Raw genomic sequence first — 16,839 nt, forward strand, 5'->3', positions numbered from 1 at the left:
TCGCGAACCCTGACCTCTCCTCCTGTACTCTGGTGGCCACTTCCCTAGACAGAAGCCTCCTCCAGTGGTTTCTCCAGCCTCCTGCCTGGCACACAGCAGGGTCAGTGTGAGTGAGGGAATGAAGGACTTTGAGTCAAACAACAGCTAATCGGGGGGAACAGGGCCAGGGACAGCGCCCCGGAGAGTCACAAAAGGCTCAGCGCTCAGGCCCAGTCTAGGGGCTCCCCGCCCCCCGAACTCCACCGAGAACAAATAACCAGAGCGAAGGAGCTGTCCCCGGGCCTTCCCGTCAGCCTCCACAGTGCTGCCTCATGTTACAATAGGTGAGCAGTGACTCATGGCCGCGGCTGTGCCAAGAGGAGGCAGCCAGGCCCCCGTTGCAAAGCCACGCTGAGGACACAGGCCAAAACACATTCCACCCCGAACGTAGTCTTCCTCTCTTGCCAGAACGAAGAAGTCCTGTGACAGCAGACCGCGGTTAGGAATCAAAAGGACGGCCTCACTGTCCGTGGAAGGCAGCAAGCCCTTTCGCCTCTTAATGAACCTGGAAGTTGAAAACCAAGTCTGGGGCGCTGCCCTGGGCCAGACCCACCAGATCCAACCGCAGTCCGTCTTGTCACAGCTGATCAGAGACACCGCCCCACAAATCACCCCCGTGCCCAGAATGACATGGCCCTGGGAGGCAGGGGGGGGGCCCTAGCAATGACAGTTCCTGAAGCTGCCGGCGAGGAAATCATCAGTCACTCCTTTCCAGGGCGGAGGGGGCCCCTAGGACCTCCGACAGAAACTCCTCCTGTGTCCTCAGACGCACACTTCCCCCCAGATGTTAATGTTTTTGAAACCCGCGTGTAAGTGCACATCCTAAAATTCAGGTGTGTGTTTCCAAGCCCACCCCAAAAGCTCCCAATGCAGAGCATGAGGGTTTGGGGTACCGGCAGGTCTAAGGCTGGTCTTAAAGTTCACCGGGTTGCATGAATCAGATGTAGAAACTCTTCTCAAGGTCACTGCCTTTGGAGGTGTTTCTCTGAGTAGCGATTACACATTCGTCCAACCGTTAATAGAATTAGAAGTCCTCTGGAGAATTTGAGCACAATAGTGGTAAAAAATTCATCCAAAGGAAAAACTTACATGTACTGAAAGAAAGATGTGTGTATGGAGATGTTCACTGTAGTACTGTTGATAATTTCAGAGGAGCTGGAAATGGTCTCTGAATAAGGATTTGTTAAAGAGGGTACCTCCCGTACAAATCTGACGGTCATTTGGGGGTCCAAATCTGTGTTTGCTGATGTGAAAATACGTCAGCAACAATTTTAGGTAAAAAGCAGTTTTTCAAAAGTATAGAGTTCATTCAAAAATAAGAAGGACTTGCTATGCATCAGGTGCACACTGAACAAGTCCCCGCTCTACTATCCTGCTCTGTTTGCAAGGGCTTGGACTTAACCTCTGAAGATGTCAGAGAGACCCTAAGAAAAATGTCCTGTCCACACCAGAGTGGTTATCGTGAGTGGCCGACTTCCAGTGATGTGAACTTTTTTCTCCTTTTGCATCTTGTAATATATTTTTTTAAGTTTATTTTTATTGATTTTGAGAGGGGAGAGAGAGAGAGAGAGAGAGAGAGAGAGAGGGAGGGAGCACGCACGAGCAGGGGAGGGGTGGAGAGAGGAGAGAGAGAATCCCAAGCAGGCTGACAAGGAGCTCGAACTCACAAACGCTGAGATCACGACCTGAGCTGAAATCAAGAGCTGAATGCTTAACCGACTGAGCCACCCGGGCGCCCCACGTCTTGTAATGTTTCTAAGATGAACATATGATTACTTGACTAATTTTAAAAACCTCAGGGGGAGAGGTCTTTTTATTTTTTTAAGAGAAAAGAAGGAAAAAATCACAATAAACTCCTCCAGAAAAATGGGTTTATCTAGAAAGTACTTGCATTAAACACAACTCCCTTCTCAGTCCCCCCACTCGCAGCCCTCAGGGTAGTCCGGGCAGGTCAGGCCTTTTAAAACGCAGGCTCAGCGTCCACCAGTGACCGGCTGCTGGTCCCCCCACACGTGAGACCAGCCAGAGCCACAATCCAGCCCAGGTCTGAGCCTGGGGCACAACCTGCTGACTGTATCCCTCCCATTTCCTCCTGCTCCCAGAGATTTGAGGAATGGGGCAAGGATTGGGGAAGTGATCCTTATTTAGACATCTACCAATACATCACGCCATCAGTCTGCGCCTGTATGCGGTCCAAAGGTCAGACTGAACACCTAAAAATATCGAAGCCCTACACTCCGGTTTAATGCAGACGGCGAGACATCACCAAAGAATCTCTATTTACTCAGTATTTAAGAAAACACCTGCGGTGCACACAGGACTCAAAAGAGGCCACGGTCACAAAAACCTTCCAGGATAGGTACGGGGCTGATGCGGTAAAATCCACACCTCCGCGCCGACATCTCCCAGCTCCCAGAAGTAAGCACTACACCACCCTTTCCCAGACAAGAAAGCCGGGTCTCGAAGTTGTCCGGTGTCAAAATCAGAAGTAAACAGAAAAGCCCAAGTTCCAGACACGGACAGGTGCATGGGACTGAGAAACCCCAGGTGTGCCCCGAGTCATGGGAGACACCACGGCAAAGAGGAACTTCCCGGATTCCGGTCTGTGAAACACTTAAGTTTCCCCTATTTCTGTTCCCGGACAGCGGCTTGTGTACAAAGAACAGGGCTGGAAGAACAAGATAGGTGGCTGGTCGCTTCGTTCTTCATTTTCCTTGAAGATTTTCCTTGAAGCACGTGTGACTTTCGCTTGTGCAAGTCAGGCTGTTTCCTAACTGACTGAAAAGAAAAGGCCATTTATAGGAGACTCGGCACAGTGCCTGACAAGGAGGAAAAGCCCGATGAATACTTGAAACCACAGAAAAATCTCCATGTTAAAAGGTGGATAGGAGTATTTCAAGTGTGTGCGCGTGCGTGCGTGTGTGTGTATGTGTGTGTGTGTGTGTGTGTGTATCCCTTTCAAACAGTAACTACAGTTCCGAGAGATGAGCATCTAAATGTCAAATTACCTGAAACTGAATTTCTCGGGCTCTTAAGATATTTACAAATAAAATACAAGTGAGGGAAAGGACAAGGCTCGCACCTGGAGAAAATGAACTCCTGGTGGCCTTTTCCTCTCTTCCCACAGTCGCTATACCACCTGTGACTGCCAGCATCCGCCACAGCCCTGATTACGGAGCAGAGAAGGTCCTTCAGGCACCTGTCTCTGTGACCAGCATACACTTGTCCCCAGGTGAGCAGTCCTGAAATCATAGATGGTTCTAATAAAATACGAGCGAAACACGTGCGCTGCATGAACTCGAAGAAATTCATTTTGGATGCACGGCCAGTGTCCGATCTCCCGAGACGTCACCCTGAGCCGGCACCCTCTGACGAGGGCCTGAAACGTGAACAAAACGGGACACTGCGGTTTCCTCATCCGGCACTACAAAGGTAAAATATCCAACAGGTGTCGCCAGGACACCAGGACTCTGAGGGACAGAGCTTTTCCCCTGTAAACGTCTTGAACACTGATTTCTGAAACCACAAAGGGGGGGGGGAAAAATAGCCCAACTTCCGCGAGGGGTATTCGGGATGGGGGCGACGGAGAGGAAAAGGGAGACCAGACCAGAGCAGACGACTGTGTCGACTGTGACCATGGACCTCCACGCCGTCAGCTGAGCGATTCCGGCACTTTCCGTGAGTTATTTACATGTATTATTGTATCAGGTCCAGTGATGGTTTCCAGTGAAGTTTCAACACAGCGCCTTGACTTTCCATTCGCCCAAAGGACACGTACACATATGTGATACCACTTCCCAAAGCCACGATTCTCAGGGTCATAAGAAACAGAGAGTCGAACGCATGTGCAGCGTTACCATATCCCACTTACTTCTTTGTATTCAAAACCTATTAAAAATTCAAATCCTTTCGATTTGAATTTGGGGCAGTGGCGGGAAATGGGTAAGCAAAGGTGGGGTGAGCCTCGCTGAATGAAACGGTAAATGGCAGAGTGACAGAGGTGCCACTCGACATTTCCGAGTAAGCTGATTACCATTCACAGGCCAGAATTCTTAAAAGCCAGAAATTACTTCCGCCACCCAGTGTGCGTTTTGAACTGTTAAGATGTCTAAGAAGAGAATGCTAACGTGCTCCCCAAATGCTTATACGGGAGGTCACCGCCTTGAGTGTTCAGCTTGGTCAGCCCCTCTCTCCACCTGTCAGTTCCCACGTTCAGGGGACACACTGTCTGTGCATGGAAGGTGTGGCGATCAATTGTAACCGGTGCTGAGCAGTGTCCAGCCTAGCGGGTCAACAGACATGCAGGGAGCAGGGTCAGCTCCCCATCTTGGGGACCCAGGAAGGGATTCTTGAGAAGGGGCCTGCACCCAGGAGTCCCCCAGCCAGCACCCCCCAAAGGCGAGCAAAACAACGAGCCAGATGAGCACAGGGCGAAAAGGCATTTGGGGAAGGCTTCTGTAACCTGTTCTTCCCAATGACAACCACCCACAACCATCTCCTTCCCTCAGGGGACCCGGGGCCACTCACCCACTCATTGCCCTGGAGCATCGCAGGCCCTCTGACCCAGCCCTGGGTCCCTCTTGTCTCGATACCATCAAACGACAGTCCTATTTCCTTTACCGCCAACATTCTTCTCAGTGGTCCACGCTTGGTGTTCTCGATTTTTTTCTAGAAGCTTCCAACCACCACAATCATACGGGTCTAACAAGCCAAACCCAGTGGCCCCCTGTCTTCCTGATGCTGCTTCTCTGATCAACCCCACAACCACCCTGTTTATGTCAGGCTCTCAACCCCCTTCCTCTACACCCCATATCCTCCTGCCCGGCTTGGTGGGACACAGAGCCTGCGTGGTCTTCTGCTTCCAGCAGCTTCTTTCCTCCTCCCCCTTGGCTTTCCTGCCCCATCTTCATGGGGTGACCCGAAGCGTGCTCCCAGGGGCCCCAGCTCACACTCAAAGTCTCCAGTGAGCTGTTCCACATTCATGGGCTCAACCCTAAGGAAACGAGGCCCCAGTCGGCGCTCTCAACCGGTCCTCGTCTCATCACCCTGTAAGGGAACAACCCCAGGGACGCCTCCTCCAATTCTGCATCCCGGGGGCCTAGCTTCCCCCTTCCTGCTAACAGGCCTGCTAACAAGCCTGGCTCAGAAGTTCAAGGACACTCCCCCCTTCCCACGTGCTTGCTGTCTCCCAAGGAGCTCTCGCTGTTTTAAAATAATTTGGCTGCTAATGATGATAGAGAACAAATAATCAGATTATGTGTGTAACCAAGCTCAGACTCACAAAGCCCTTAGTCTCTCCTTTCTTCGCTTGGGTGGTCCTGGGAAGCTCCTCTCGACTCTGGCACTCTGCTTTAAAATCAGCTCTTCAAAAACCCACCCAAGAAGCGATCGCCCCAAGGACAGGCCTCCTGGCTTGATCCTGATCCCTTTGTCCACGAACACCCTTCTCTGTTCTAGACCAGTGGGAGAGACCAAGGCACCACCAGGAAGTATGCTGATCGCCACCCACGGAAGGAAAGGGCCGACGGAGTAAGGTCTCCAAAGGGCAACTGGAAAGATCGGGGACCTCTGCCTGCCTTTCCAAGAACCTGGCCCTAAAAACCTTCCCTGGCCTCAAATACCGGGTCTGCCCCACCCGGCCCCAAACCACATCTCCAGTCCTTCCTACAAATTCCCCCACCTCGGCGGAGTGGAGCCCTGAGTACTAGAGTAGAACGGGGATTTTCATGGGGAGTTTGTAGAAACTGCCCGTGTCTGGGCCCCACCCTCAGAGATCTGGATTCCACCGGGCACCAGGCTGGCGAAGGTGGATTTTTACAAAATCTCCCAGGAGATTTCCACGTCCAGTACGTTTTGAGGCTGGCCGAATCAGGCTACCAGCGACATCCGCGTCCTCTCCCGGCCCAGCTGCCGGGCACACGCGGTCCGGGCAGAAGCCAGGCGACTGGGTCACGGGTTCCCCCACTCGGTAAGGGGGCCGGCTGCGGAGGCTCAGTGCAACGAAAGGCGGGCTGCAGCCGGCTCCCACTGGCTCCCGCAGGTTGTGCGACATTTAGTGCCGCAGCTGGTGCCAGTGGGGTGTTGACACCACAGCACCCTAACCGGCAGGTGCCGCCAGAAAGGCTCTTTGTTCCTTTCCTCGGAGAGTGGGGTTTTCAGTGGAGCACGGGCCCGGGCGGGCCGGCAAAGGACACCTCTATTCCCTCCAGGCCCGGGGACCAGAGCAGGCTTGCGTGTTCCTAAAAATGGGACAGGGTTTCCTGCCTCAGTCCCACAGACTGGGGGAAAGAGGAAGACAGAGAGCGGAGAAATGAATACCAGGAATTCTGGAACCACAGAAGCCTTCCACGGGAAGTTTTCTTCTCAATTTGTTCAGAGGAGTGGGGCTAACAGGAACCAGCAGAGAGTTTCTCCAGAGACAAGCTTTTAATGAGCAGATAAGCATAATCGCGGGGCATGTCATTTATTTGATTACGACGCGGAAGGCGGAATCCTTATCTTACATTGACTTAACAGACTTCCCATAATCTTTACCTTGTTCTAGTGACCTCATCTGCCCGGAATACCCTCGCTTCCTGGTACCAGAACAGACTTCACGGTGGCTCCTGTCCGAGTTACCCCAACTTCAAAACCTCAGTCTTCCAAAGAAATCAACCTTGACCCTGCGGACAGGGCGGGACACAGCCACCCCCCCCACCCCACTCCGGGGAATAAAGGTGCCAACCGGCTGCCTTCCATTTAGGCTGCAGAGATTTTTATGGGTTTTAGAGATGTCTCACCTTCAGAGTGCAAGCTTTTTTAGAATTGTGCAAGGGAGGCAGGTACTCTGCTATTTTCCTGTGCGTGGCTTCATGTGACCCAAAGGTATGAATGCTTTTCATTTTAGCACACTGGGAGATGCGATCACGAGCTCTGGGCTCAGGCAGATATAGGCTGATTTCTCAGCTCGAGCACTTTTTGGACCACTGTGTTGTGAGAGCTGCTTACATTCTCGTAGCTTCCTTGTAAAATGGAACCCCTCGCCGCGGTGTCTGGAAGGATTTTTAAGCGTGCACTCCAGGCCCGATGCTTCGTAAGCCCTTCTTGCCCCCAAACCGCCCCAAATTTCAACTCCAATTAGGTGAACCCAGCCCACCTCTCTACTTCCTGAAATCTTACTCGCTTACTGAGCGTTTGGTTCGGGCGGGCACTGGGTCACCTGGCGGATGGGGGGCCGTGATGCCCCGGGTGGGGTTCACCCTTCCCTCCCTGAAACACACCCCTTTATTTCTAAAATACCTTCTGCATTCTCTTGCCTTCGAAAGGCCGAATACGGACATCCTCTCCCTTAAGACGTGCGGCCAGATGGCACCAGGTGCCGTTACGTAACACACAGATGCCCCAGGGCCCACTGAAAAGCAGGCTCAGGCTTCCTGAGAGATCCTGAATAAGTCGCGGGACTGTGCCCTGGGTGTTCGGGGACTCGGTGAATTATTTTTCTGTCCCTCCCGCGGAGGGTGAAGGCGGAAGGTGGGGCTTCTATTGTGCCAATAGCTGGGGAGGCCGGAGGCGCAGAGTCCTGGGAGCTGAGTGTAAACACTGAAAGACCCCGGGCTCCCCTCTGGGCCAGGAGCAAAGCCAGCCAGAGCACTCTGGGTGATGTCTAGGCAGCTGCTCGGTGTCCCTTTTCCCAGTAACTGGGTTGTCAGGCAGTGACCTCGGGGCAAAGATGCCCCGGTGTGCATCTCCAGGGCCTTCGAAAATATCCCGGGGGCCTGACTCCAGTTCTCAGAAGAAAAGTCACAGCACTGCCCGGTTCAGGTGTTGAATTTGAAAATAACAGACCTAAGGAAAACCCACGTGGCTGGCCCAAGGCCCGCTCGCTACAACAGCAGCTTCTACTCAGTCAAAACAAGGCTGACGCCCTAAACAGGGAGCCACAGACATTTGCGTGGAGCCCGGCATGAGGTCGGCAAGGGTCGAACTCAGGGATTCTTAACCTTGTTTGGGTCAAGGGCTTCCCCTAAGAAGCTGAGGGAAGCCAGGGGGCCTCCTCCCACAAGGAACTGGCTGCGATCTGAAGATTTAAATGTGGGAGCGGCCTCCCAGGACCCAAGGGCGTAAACCCCATTCACATTAGCATACCTTATCGACGGACTAGAAGCCATTAGAATAAGAAAAAAGTCTGCACCAGCAGCCGCAGGAAAGTAATTCCAGGCTGCTGGGTAACCAGAAATCAAGTTAGCAAACAACAGCAAGGGAGAAAATTCAGGAAGACTGCCTCTTCCTCCCTCCACCGAGAAAATTAAGAGCATAACACTAATTGGCAGACGGCCCAGTTAAGGACACTTAGCTGCAATTTGTCCAGCCCCCATTCTGGGTCCTTCTGGAAATCCCCCTGTGTCTGGGCTGCGATCAGCTAGACCTTGGGCAGATCAAAGTGCTGGTGGTAGCAACAATAAACACACGAAACTATCAAATGACAAACAGGCGCCCTGCAGACCGGCCTACAGAGAGGCTCTGCCACCGTGGTTTCTCCGCCGGGGGAACAAAAGGCAACGTGCGTGCACCGCTCCCCACGCGGGCTTCGCACACCAGGTCCGAGTCGCTAGTAATTGTTTTCAAAGGCCACAAAGTGTGGGGCCTGCGTCTTGGAACAACAGGAAAAAAACTAAAGCTCACAGAAGCTTCTCCGGCACCGCCGATCTGAGCTGCTCATTGTTCGTTTAGTAAACAAGCGAGCTGTAAGACAAATCCCTAGGAAGCCAGGTTTGTTCACTTTCTGAGTCCTCCCAGAACTAACTGTTCCTTCTGGGATCAGCGTGGCCTTGGCATTCCACAGATGGACAGGCACGGGGGCCTGTGCAACGGGGGGCCCACTTAATGTCAGTCTCCCCTCACCCTCCCCACATCCGCCCACATGCAGAAAGCAGAGCGAGGACGCGGATTGGGGGGTGCTGTCTCCTTCCAAGCCCCCGCCCCCTCCCCGACCTGTTGGACAGAATGCACTGAGCAGGGAGCCGGGAACGTTCTCCAGGCTCCACCGGACATCAGTAGAGACTGTTTCCTGGTCAGGGCAGCCAGGTGGGAGGTAGACTGTTTTTATTTGATGACGACAGCAACGTGGAACACCAAAATGCTCCCTAGCCCCTTAAAGTACAGCCGCTGTCCATCCAAGAATGTCAAAACGCTTTGCAAACCACCCATTAATTTTTATGGTGGCCTGAGAAGCAGATTGAGAATCATTACCTTCATTATTACAAGGCAAGGAACCAAAACCACAGGGGAAGGTGGAGAGGCACCAGGCCAATCAAGTCTTACCCAGTGTTCTAAGCTGACTGCGCCCTCTCTCTCCACCTCAGGCCTGCAGGAAGGGAACCCGTGGCCAGCTGAGAAGGGAGCCAGGCCAATAAACCCAAACTTTGGTGTTCAGAGACCATCACACTTGGAAGGGTGGGGAAGGGTAAGGTCGCGTAAAGCGATTACTTTGATTTAGGCAGGAGAGGCTCCAGTTGTAACTTACTCATTAAATCGCCAAGCCTGTGACCCCAAGAATGTAAACATTGAAGGCAGGTAGGAAGAGTGCGATCCCGGATGGTTTCTGTTTTACTGTTTCTGTTTCTTTTTATTACGTTTTCTACCCAAAGCATATACTGCTTTTGTGATCAAAAGTTACACGAACTTATTACTGATGGAGGACACAGTGCAAATCTGCTGCATTAACTTGCCAAGAATCAGCACGAATAAAATCCAGCCCAACGTCCCCTTCTTGAATCTCACTGGCCGGGAGACTTCCCCGGCCTCTCGGCACGTAGAGGGCCCGCCGCCCGCGCGCCGCCCGGCACCCCGGGGAAGGGCCAGCGCCGGCCTGGTCCCCCGGCTGCAGGAGCGGCCGCGGGCCAGGAGCCGCCCGCACTCCCGGGCACCACCAATCCGCAGCGCGGAGCCGGCTTCCCGGGAAACATCACTTGGGAGAACAACGTGCCTCTCTCCCGGCCGTCCCCACCCGCCGGCCGCCCGCGCTATCAGCTCGCGGCTGCTCGCTCACCGGACAGCCGGGCCAGAACCCGGGATTTTCATTTCCATCCTAAAACGAGGGATCTCCGAAGTTGAAATATGCATTGTCACCAACAAGTTTAACCCGGGACCGCGCGCCCCTTCTCCTCCCCAGAGCCGCGCGAGGGGGCGCCCCGGGGACGCGTGCGGTCACCGAGCCGGGCCACCCCGCAGGGCCTGCCTGGGAGGCGCCAGGGCCAGGAGAGGGGGGCTCCGACAGCGGCTCGGCGCCCGGAACCCCGGCCCGGCCGCCTGCGCCGGGGTGACTCGGGAGCCCAGGAGGCGGCCAGGGGCGCGAGTCTTCCCGAAGCCTCCCGGCGCCGGCCGTGCCCAGGCAGCCGGAGCTCCGAACTCAGGCGACGGGCGAGCGATCGGCGCCCACGAGGGTGCGAGCCCGCCGAGCCCCGGCAGGCGCCGCGGGAGCGAGGCCGGGCGCGGGGCGGGAGCGGCCCGCAGGGGACGGCCGGGCTGCCGCCAGCTTACCTGGCTCGCACTGCGTCCCCGCGGGCTCCTGCGGCTCTCGTCGCGGTCTGGGAGCTCAGCCCGGCCGGGGACGCGCGCGGCTCCGCGGAATCTCCGCGCGAATCTCCGCGCGGCGGCGGCGAACGGCCGGGACCGCCGAGAGTGCCCCGAGCGCTCGGCCCGCGCCTCCGCGGGCGGAGGGTGGTCCCCGCGCCGGGGCGGGGCCGCGAGGGCGGGGGCGGGAGCGGGGGCGGGGCGCGCGAGGCGGGGACCCGGGCTCGGAGGGGAGGGGTGGTCTCCGCGCCGGGGCGGGGCCTGGGGGCAGGGCGGTGCCTGAGCCGAGGCCACTTGGGAGACGGGGAGTGAGGGAGAAAAGGGGGACAGGGAGGGGGAGCAGGGAGCAGGCCTCCGCAGGCCTATCGGACGGAGGCGGGGCAAGAGCGAAGGGGGCGTGGCCGATCATGGGGCCGGGGGGGCCAGAGGCAGGGGCGGGGTGTGGACCAGCGGGTCCCCCCAGCTCCCCCGAGGCCGTGGGGGCGGGGTTTAGCCCAGGCGGCTGCTAGGCCGGGGCGGGGTAGGAATAAGTAGGGGGCGGGCCAACATGGAGGGGCGGACCTCGCTGCGGCAGCCGAGAGGCCGAGGGGCGGAATGTGGATAATTAGGGGGCGTGGCCGAGCCGTTGTCGCCGGAGGCCGGGGGTGGGGCGAGCGCGAAGGGGGCGGGGCCGACGGGGCCTCCGGGAGGCCGGAGCCGGGTGTGGTTTGCAGGGGCGGGGCTGTGCCGGGGCCGCCGGAGGCCCGCCCGGGAGAGAGCGTGCCGGCGGGGGGTGGCGCCGCGGCTCTCCTACCCCTGGCGGGGACCTGGCCTCGGTGCCTCCTCCTCTTCCTCCTCCCGGCGCCAGCCCGGAGAATGGGGTCCCGGTCGCCGGGCGCCCCCGGGGTCGTGGTCCCTGGCACCGAGCAGATCTAGATGCGCCTGGTTCACAGTGACCTTTCGGTCACGCTCCTGTGCTTCCCGCACCCCTGTCCTTCCACCCCTTCTTGGAGAACTCCAAGAGGGACCCCTGGGTGAGGTTTGGATCCTCCAGCGTCGGCCAGAACGCGGAGGGTGGTGCCTAACTCTGAGAATCCTGTTTCTAACACCGGTCGAGGACGGTGGAATGCAGGCGGTTGCGGGGCTGTGAGGGCAAGTGCAAAATGGAAAAGTAAGACGAAAAGAAAGGCAGTCACGGTGAACGTTACAAAGGAGTACTTCCTGCTGCGCAAAATGCAAGTGGAATACGTAGCATCATAACCGTTTACGTTTCGCCAAGCCTGTGTCCCTAAGCCAGGCATGCAATAAGCGCTCAATAAATGCTCAGTAAATTGAACCACCACTGACTTACTGCGTGGCAAGCACTTTCCATGGGGTGACACACTTAATCCTAAATCCCATACTTGGCTACTCTCTTTAGTCCATTTCACACTTGCATAGACTGAAGCTCCAGGGTTTGATTGGACAGCAAGAAAGTAATAGAACCAGAATTTGACCTGAGACCACTCTGGAGACTGGATTCTAACCACTTCCGGCAATTGCCAGCCTTCTTACTGCAGCACGGGAGTCCCCCCTGCACGACTGAAGGCCCTCACAATGCAGAAACCTGGAGGAATCAGGGGTCTTTCCTGGGACAAAAGCTATCATTGGCTGACCAAGGTCCATAGCTAGTTACCCCTTGAGTCCTTTTTCGCCATTAACCAGTAGGGCAGATACTTTTATTATTCTCATTTAAAAAAATTTTTTAATGTTTATTTATTTGAGAGAGAGAGAGAGAGAGAGAGAGAGACAGAGCACGAGTAGGGGAGGGGCTGAGAGAGAGGGAGACACAGAATCTAAAGCAGGCTCCAGGCTTGAGCTGTTCCTGATGCTGGGCTCAAACTCAGGAACCATGAAATTACGACCTGAGCCTGTCAGAGACTTAACTGACTGAGCCACCCACACGCCCCTTATTATGCTCATTTTATGTGCTGTATCAGGATCTTATGGGAGCACAGGATTCTAAATGCAAACCCTGGATTTTCAGAGGACACAGGAAGACAGAGACATGGTTCAAGAAGGGTGAATATTGGTGTTCTGATTTTGGTGTGGGCAACTGAATTCCTGCAAATGATACAATTAGCCCTAAAATGTATGTTGCAACTTTTAAAAGGAGGCAGTCACCCTGAAAGGGCAGGTAGAGAAGACTCAGAGAGGAAGAGAACATCAAAGGGGCATTTGGGGGGCCCAGGAAATTCTCAATGGTATCAGGACAGGCTAAGAGCACTGACCTGGGAGCCAGCCTGCTGGGCTTGAATCTCTGGCTGTTTTACCTCTCTGTGACTCAGTTTCCTAAACAAATATGAAAATTAAATGCTGCATGTAAACTGTTTAGCAGATTAGCACAGATCAGCATTCAACACACAGAAATAATAAATAAGAAAGCCAGAGTCGGGTCTGGGAGAAGCTGGGCGACAATGTTGCACGTTTAGGGTAAGTTGTGTGCAGACTCTTTTTGCCTTTCTTGTTCTCGAAGGCAAGGAGGTCTCAAGAGGTTGCTTCCTGTTGAATGTATGCTTTCTCGTCCCACCAATTTTTATTCCTTGCCCTTCCAAAGACAAAAGAAACAAAGAAACAAACAGGTAAGCCATTCCTAACGTTCAATGACCCAACAACCATTTCTAGTGGGAACATGTACAGCAAAATCAGTAAGTTGGGGTTTCAGGTACGAAACTAACGCATGTTTGTTTCAAAGGACAGGGATGATTAGAAAAGTGTGTAGTGTAACCATTTCATACCTTCTCCCAGGAGTCCACGGGTTAAAAGTGCATTATTATATGTCCCTGCAGAAACATTTCCTAAGCATTTACATATGCGTTAGTGTGTTTGTGCCTGAATTTATCTTACACGGGTGTGTGATGTGAATGTGTGTCTTCACTCTCGTATGTGTAAACACAAGCTCAAGTACACAGAGGAAGCCAGGCTGGCTGTAATGGGCACTGAGATGGGGCTTCCCGTGGCTGAATGCCAGCCGCACCGCTGAATGGCTGGGTGTTTACTCATCTGAAAATGGGTGCAGTGCTCGCAAGGATTCGATGGGAGAGAATGCATGCAGATTGCTCCGTGTTGTGTGTATATTATTTATACACATAAGCCCTTGTCATCATTACTTACACACGCACATATCTACACGTGTGCTTGCTAAGAAAGCAAGCTTAGGTTTGTATCATCTGTGCACAGAAATACCTTTTTTTCAAGTCCCTGTAGTTATGAAGGGGACAACTTGGTAACTTTGCTCTGAGGGGAAAGAGTCGAGGAGACAGGCTGAGAAAGCGAACTTCAGACTTCACAAAAGGATTCCTCCACGAGTGTGGGCTCTTCTAGAAGGGTCTGTATTCTGTGCGTAGGAAAAATGCCATTCTAGGAAGATTCTTGAGTGTAGGAAAGCAAAATGCACAGATAGGTTAGAGGAAGGGAGTGGGGTGGTTTGGACTGTCAACACGTGCCTCTGTTATTTCGACCCGCAGTAGTTTAAGCTTAATCCGCACCAATCGCCACCACCGAAGATTCACTCTAAGTGCTTCTCAAAATAGACACAGCGGCCCCAGAGATAGCAGGTCAAAGAAGAAAACTCCCAAGGGCCACATATGGTCCTGAACTCTGCCCAAACTTGCTCATGTTATAGCGTTCTGGCCGCCTGCAAAATACACTTCCCGTTAGGGTGGAAGCACCCAGAAATTTCACGTAGGCCCATCATGAAAGTGTCTCTCTATGGACGAGGGCGTTCTCAACAAGGAAATAAAAAGAATACTGTTCTTTTGGTGACGTGAAATCAGGAATGACCAAATTGCCCGTGAGAAGAAGAAAATAGAATAAAAAGATACAAAACACAGCTAAGGGAGAAAAGAGTATAAGGCATAAGGCATTTTTTTTTTCCAATCGACTCCATAAAACCGGCACTGAATCATCAACGTGGCCAAATGGAATTTCACATTTGTTGTCTGCAACTCAGAATGTGAAAACCGTAGCCTGAATAAATGCCCTCTGTGGACTTAAGTGGAGGGAGAAGGTGGTCTTTGCATGATTCATAAGCCTGAAGAATGAGGTTTGTGTACTTGAGAAATATTTCTTGAACACCTACTGTGTGCCAGGCCCTGAGAATATGAGGCTGGGAGAGACAGGATCAGCTCTGCTCTCGTGGTGCCGAGAGACCAGAAGTGGTTTGAGACGGGAAAGGGGCCAGCTTGCTCGTGGTACCTGCCCTAAAGGCAAGCACCAGAGGCTGAGAAAGGAGACACCTGCCTTAGGTATGATGGCCAGGCAGGGCCCTCTCAAGAGAGGTGACATCAGACAAAGTGAAAGGAGCCAGGGAAGAGCATGCCAGGCAGAGGGAACAGCATGTGCGAAGACCCTGAAGCCAGAAAGAGCTTTTCACCTTTAGGAAGCTGAAATGATGCCCTATGTGTCTGGGGTGAAAAAGTGAGCTGAAGACAGAGGGACAGGTGAGGACAGAGAGATGGTGGGTGCTGGGTCCCCAAAGCCTATCGCCTGTATAGGGATGTGGGGCGTCCAGTTACTGCCCCGTCCTCTGCCACTCCTAAGGCAGCTCAGAGAAAGTTGCTTTGCCAAGAAATCCGTCAGGCACTAGCTTTACGAGAGACTGTCTGTTTTAGTCAGAAAATGTTGGGTGACCCGTTTGCCATTCTGGGGAGCCTCTGAGATGCTGTGACACCTAGCCCTCCATCTTGCTGGTTGTCCTTAATTAATCTGTACACACAAGGGCATAACTAGGGCATCACTGGAGCACGCGAGTCTCTCGTGCAGAGTCCAGAAGGGACGCGGACAAAATAGTCAGCTGAGGGGAGTTCTGGGGTTTTCAGGAAACTTCTAGAAATACTTCTAAATAGACACTCCTAGTCCTACTCATTTATTCAGTGATTCATTTAACAGTTAGTGTCTGGACTACAGCTTATTGTTATGTCAGGTAACATGCTAGACCCGGGGATAAGAAAAGAAGTGCATTCTAGATCTTTCTGGCTAGGAAGTTGTGAGAACAAGCACTTATGCTGTAGAGTGTTAGGCAGGACCCACACAGGACAGCCACCTGACCCAGCCTGGATGAGGGGACGGGGACCCTCATGGCTGGATGGCTGAGACTGAATGCAACTGTGACAGGTGTAGGAACAGGGAACAGGGGGCGGCATCCAGGTGGAAAGTGCGAGTGCCAGGCTTGGAGGCTGGAGGGGCTGTGGGCTCGGAGGGGGCAGCCTGCGTGTGCGGCGTGGCTCGGGATGTGTCCACGGGCCGGACGCAAAGTGTAGCTCTAACCCCGGGAGTCCTGTGCAGCCCGGAGCACCCCAACTGCACAAGGCCAGGCCTCCCCACAGGGAGTATTTCAATGTCACACCGTGAGAATTTAATAAAAGTGCTCAGTCGGCTTGGGAATAGACAGCAGAGATGACAGTTCTACAACCCGTGGCCAATTTTGTGGGGAGGAAACAGTGCGATCAGCAAAAACGTCTACCGGGAGGCTGATATTTACCTGCTCTCTGCAAGGGCCTTGGCCACATGACCCAGGGCAGTAGCTTTCTTTCTTTCTTCTTCTTTTTTTAATCAGTTACTACTGGTCATACCAACGTAGGTTTAGATTGGGCATAAATACGGCTTTAAATTGGGGTTAGACTTTCCAGAACCTGGGAAGACCACCACCATGCAGCAGTGGGGAATGCGGCTTCCTTTTCTGCGCTGTCCTCACCGTGAAGCACACTGCTTCCCCGTCCTGTCCAGCAGTCACCCCAGAAAGACCCAAGGATGTCCATGCGGTGGGAAGGAGAACCTTGGGAACCTTCAGAATCCTGGATGTCTAAAGCCTTACAGGAGGAAATTATTGTTCCCAAGAAATAATTATTTGTCAGAAAGGGAGGATCGTACCGTAAAATAGCACCTCAGTCCAAAAACCATGACCTATATAAAATCTAACTACAAATATAAATTTTTTAATTTACAAGGAAGCCACAGGCAACATTTGAATCTCTTCCTAATGACAGAGCACGGAGGTGGATAGATACTCCTTAGTAAAACCTCTAAGTTTTTCTTCTGTTCTGCTGTTATGTCTACTGGTGGAGTGGGTTTTTCAATGGATAAGATGTGAGGAAGGGCATTCTCACCCTTCCTTCCTCCCTCTCTCCCTCCCTCCCTCCCTCCCTCCCTCCCCTCTTCCCTTCCTCCCTTCCTCCCTTCCTTCCTTCCTCCCTTCCTCCCTTCCTCCCTCCCTTCCTTCCTTCCTTCCTT

At 53.6% G+C, this 16,839-nt stretch overlaps 1 protein-coding gene across 1 annotated transcript in view; it reads right to left on the bottom strand.

Moving 5' to 3' along the window:
- Positions 1–10,726, bottom strand: part of SH3BP4 (SH3 domain binding protein 4) — an 84,838-nt gene extending 74,112 nt beyond the window's left edge. The window contains 1 exon segment of the mRNA XM_049614630.1: positions 10,558–10,726. The gene's annotated coding sequence lies outside the window, so the exon portion shown is untranslated.
- Positions 10,727–16,839: the final 6,113 nt, after the last annotated feature.

The sequence above is a fragment of the Panthera uncia genome (genome assembly GCF_023721935.1).
Source record: "Panthera uncia isolate 11264 chromosome C1 unlocalized genomic scaffold, Puncia_PCG_1.0 HiC_scaffold_3, whole genome shotgun sequence".
Classification (NCBI taxonomy): Eukaryota; Metazoa; Chordata; class Mammalia; order Carnivora; family Felidae; genus Panthera; species Panthera uncia.